Raw genomic sequence first — 5,000 nt, 5'->3', positions numbered from 1 at the left:
GTGTGTGTGTGTGTGTATGTGTGTGTGTGTGTGTGTGTGTTATCGTGTGTGTGTGTATGTTATCGTGTGTGTGTGTGTGTGTGTGTGTGTGTGTGTGCCCGTATGTGAGTATGTGTATGTGTGTGCATGTGTGTTTTTATGCGTGTGTGTATGTGTGTGTGTTTGACTGGGTGTGTGCACGTGTGGCCATCAGTGTGTGTAAGTGTATTTGTGCGTGCGTGCCTATGTGCGTGCGCATGTTTGTGTATGTTTATGTGTATGTATGTGTGTGAATGTACATGTGTGTGTGAGTGTGTGTGTGTGTGTGTGTGTGTGTGTGTGTGTGCATGTGTGTGTGCGTGTGCACGAGTGCGTGAATGTGTATGTCTGCGTGTTTGCGAGTTCGTGTTCGTGCGTTCATGAATTTGTCTGTCTGCGTGTGTAATTCACCATGGTCTTGGATCACGTGTTGGACTTGTAATCGACAGTTATTTCCCTTCGAAAGAGAGCTCAGAGCTCACATATGACCGATCTATGGGTAACGCTGTGACCTTACACGCACACACACACCCAACTCCCCGCCCACGAGAGTTGAAGTAACAACCCGCAGCACAGCGATACTGAAATCACTTCAGCCCTGGGCGGGATTCGAACCCGGACTGCCGTGTGTGTATGTGTGTGCGTGCGTGTGTGTCTATTTCTGTGTATGCGTATACGTGCTCGCGCCAGGGACGCTTAGGTTACGGCCATCATTTCCGGAAATGCGTCATAATCGTCACAATCGTCCGAGGGTAAGAGAGCGCCTGGAAGGCAACATGGGTAAAGCCCCAGGGATGGACGAGACCAATAGCACCTGAGCTCACGTACGCAAACAATGACGATGGAGATTCCTAGAATAGAGGAAACTAGAATAGAGGAATGTTGGCTGTGATTGTAGAAATACATACTCTCACAAATACACATGCACAAACACATCCATACACACACGTACACATACACACACACACATACACACACACATACACACACACACACACACACACACACACACACACACACACACACACACACACACACACACACACACACACACACACACACACACACACACACAAATGCGCAAACGTCCATGTACACATCTATATGTCTATGTACGTATAAATGTAGAGAGGAATCCTCATCAAAGGTAATTCAAAGACATATTTGCCAACATGTAATTTTTTTTTTTTTTTTTTTTTTACGCGGGTGATCCCTTAATGGTATTGAGAGGCCTGTGACGGAATGCCTGAAGATATTTCTAACGGTTACTTGTGTTGATGGCATTACCCAATTCTGGAGTTTGCATTCTTTTCTTTTACCTTAAAAAAAGCTGCACAACTTCTCACAAAAAGTCTTGTCCCGTGCCCTGATTCGTGTGGGTTCTGTGCACATTCAGACTCAATCCCACTTCAATGTGATGCATGACTGGAATTCGCCATAGTCTAGGTCAACACATAACCTAGTTACGCTGATATTAAGGTTACCTAGTTACACTGGTATTATCAATATTCTGTTTGCGAATTTCACCACAAACGGAGATATTCTTTACTCATATATTGGTAACCCCTCCATAAGGAACGTTGTAGGAAGCTGTTTTTCTTGGAATGTCTGCTACATTGCAATTGAAATAATTTCTTTTTATTAATTTATTCTATTTTGTATCCACGGAACAGGAATGTACAATGTAGCAGGTTCTCTGAACAGGAAGAACCTTGGAACGTGATGCTGTAACAGGTTTGTGGGACTGGAACCTCCATGGAACACGGAAGGGAGTCGATGAGCAGCGATACGGAACACGGAATACAGGAACAAGTAGACTCGTCAGGCTAAAGAAAACGCTTCTTTCGTAGTTACTCAGTTTACGGAACCTATCAAGTTACCCTTTTCGTCCTTATGTTCCTTCTTCCCCTACTCCTCCTCTATCCTCCTTCTCCTCCTCCTCCTCCTTCAACTCCTCCTTGTTCTCCTCCTCCTCTTCCTACGGCCCTCCTTCACTCCTCTCGCCCCAGATCCCTCCTCAGCGATCCGACAAAAACAGTTTCGAATTAAAGAAGAAAAGAAATGGAGATAACGTCACGATTAAATGAGGGTGGTTGGGGTGGATGGTGGGGTTGATTACTATGACGTATATATTAGGGGAAGGAAAAGATGGAGGGAAGACTGCATTCCATTATACTGAAGAGGGATTTAGATGGAGAGAGAGAAAAAGAATAAGGAATGAGAGAGAGAGAGAGAGAGAGAGAGAGAGAGAGAGAGAGAGAGAGAGAGAGAGAGAGAGAGAGAGAGAGAGAGAGAGAGAGAGAGAGAGAGAGAGAGAGAGAGAGAGAGAGAGAGAGAGACTAAAACATATGAATCTGTTTTCTCTAAAAAAGCGTAAACTCAGAGGTGACTTGATACATGTTTTTAAGATTCTAAAGGGAATTGACAACATCAAAAGTGACAAAGTTTTTACACTAAATGAGAATCAGACAAGAAACAATGATCTAAAATTGTCAGGAAATAGATTTAATTTGGAAGTGAGTAGAAACAACTTCGCCAACCGTGTAGTTAATGGATGGAATAAACTTCCTGTAGAGGCAGTGCAATGTAGTTCAGTTCGAATCATTAAGAATCATTTAGATAAATATCTAAGCAAGATGCTGTAATGACTGTCATTTATTTGTTTTGTTATCATTTGTCTGTTTGTTTATCATTATTTGCTTGATTCGCATTTATTAGTTATATGTCAACATATTATTATTTACTATTTACCTGTTTGTTTATCATTTAACTATGCATTATTGTTATTCAACCATGCATTTATTATCTAACTATGCATTTATCATTCAACTATGCATTGTTTTTTAACCTATGCATTTATTTATCTATTCTTTTTATTATTACTTATATCATTATATTTTTATTTATCTGTTTATCTATTTATCATTATTATATATTTTTTCTTCGCATCCTACCTAGTTATGGACCAAAAGGTCTCCTGTCGGCGTTCTACGCCTTTGCAATCCTTTGATAGAGAGGAAAAGCGAGGTAGGAGAGAAGAAAAAAAAAAGGAGTAAGAACTAATGACGCAATGGGTCATTAAGAAAGGGAAGGAAGTGAAGGTGGGAAGTTATGCCGTAATTAATGAACATATTCGGAAGAGGAAGAGGAAAAAATTACGAACCATTAAGATCTCTCCAGGAAACACCAGAAATGTGATTGCAAACCATTTGGAAATTCAAACCTTTGTCAGTTTGGGACAGTTACCACATATTTTTTTACATTTCTTTTTACAGTATTTCCACAACACTTAACAGAACAGTCAGACGTCTCTGGATGAGGCATATATTATTGCGAAATGATAAAACAGGATAAATTTAGTCCTTTGAATGCATGAGGGATTACCAAAATTAAAGTAGAATGAAGTATGATGATAGTAAAATAACTGCTGGTATACTTAGGGAAATTATATGTATACTGTATGTATATACATGCATGTATGTACATATATATATATATATATATATACATATATATATGTATATATATGTATACATAATATATATACATATACATAATACATACATACATACTGTATATATATATATATATGTATATATACATATGTATATATATATGTATATACATAATATACACTCGTATATATGTGAATGTTCTGCGGTTAAGTGATGTGTGGTCGGGGACTTGTACAGTCCTTTTGAACCATCGCACGTAGCTCAGTCGCTAGCGTCTTGACTTCGTGATTATGCATCCACAGGTTAGGGGTCGAATCCCTTGGCAGAGCTTCTAAAAGTGTTCACACGTATATGTATATATATATATATATATATATATATATATTATATATATGTATACATATACATACATACATATATATATTCACTAGATATAACAGTTGTGAGGACGAGCAAGTTTCATACGAATTAAAAAGGCAATTTACAATGAGTCATACAAGTTAATTGCCTTTATTTCTTTTCCAGTTGGAGCGAGAAAGACATATATCCACTAAGGTGTACAAACATTTCCTGTATCCTAAAATGTCCAGCGTTGCGTTATTGGACAATAGATGGTGCTAGTCTAGCATTCACATAGTTGCAGGTTCGAATCCCACAGTTTTCTCAAATTCACAGCGACAACTGTTACCTGACCTAACATTCCAATCGCATAAGGGAAAAGTGGCGGCTTCGACCGCATCTACGCGCGCGCTGCCGCAGGTTTCTCTCGGCTTTGAATAAGAACATAGTTAAAGTCTTTGTAGTTGATATAAAATTTTATTTTTCATGGTATTAATAAGCGTTCTAAGACATTCATGAAACAATAGTAATACGATACACAACTTAGGACTCAAGATTTGGAAAACAAGAAAACAACAGGAAGAGGAAAACTAGTAACTGGAGAGAATCTTTCTGGGAACTATTTAGATCCAGATGATAAAACGCAAAGGACACGCACCTTCGAAACAATGCATTCCAGGATGCAGAGGCTGGGTGAGCCCCCACCTTTGTATTCACCGGACGACTACTAACCGTGTGTTGTTGTTTCGAGTCACTTTTTCCATTGACTGTGTGCGTGTTGTCCTCCGTTGTATACAATACCGGACAAAAATGTCCCCTGAGACACACTCTAACTGTAGGACAGTGAGGTACGAACTCACATGTAGTAAATGACTCGTTTAACACATACAAAAATACCTAGGTTGGATGGGAACGCATGCTCAACCTTCTCTTCAAGTGGGAGACAGCGCGGATGCTTTCAAAGAAAACGGACGTGATAGGATGTAAACAAAACATACTCGTAGATCCCGGGTGGAGGCGACAGACCCCAAAACGCATCACATATCGCAGACCAACGCGGCCTCTCAATTGGTATCTGACGATACAAGGTCAGGGACAAGGAGTAGGAGAGGAAGGAGGAGGAGGAGGAGGGAGAGAGGGAGGAGGAGGTGGAGGAAGAGGAAGAGACTGAGGAGGAGGAGGAGGAGG

This window comes from Oratosquilla oratoria, chromosome 16 (genome assembly GCF_046742065.1).
Source record: "Oratosquilla oratoria isolate Oo_2021 chromosome 16, ASM4674206v1, whole genome shotgun sequence".
Taxonomy (NCBI): Eukaryota; Metazoa; Arthropoda; class Malacostraca; order Stomatopoda; family Squillidae; genus Oratosquilla; species Oratosquilla oratoria.
Note: the sequence above shows the minus strand (reverse complement) of the source record.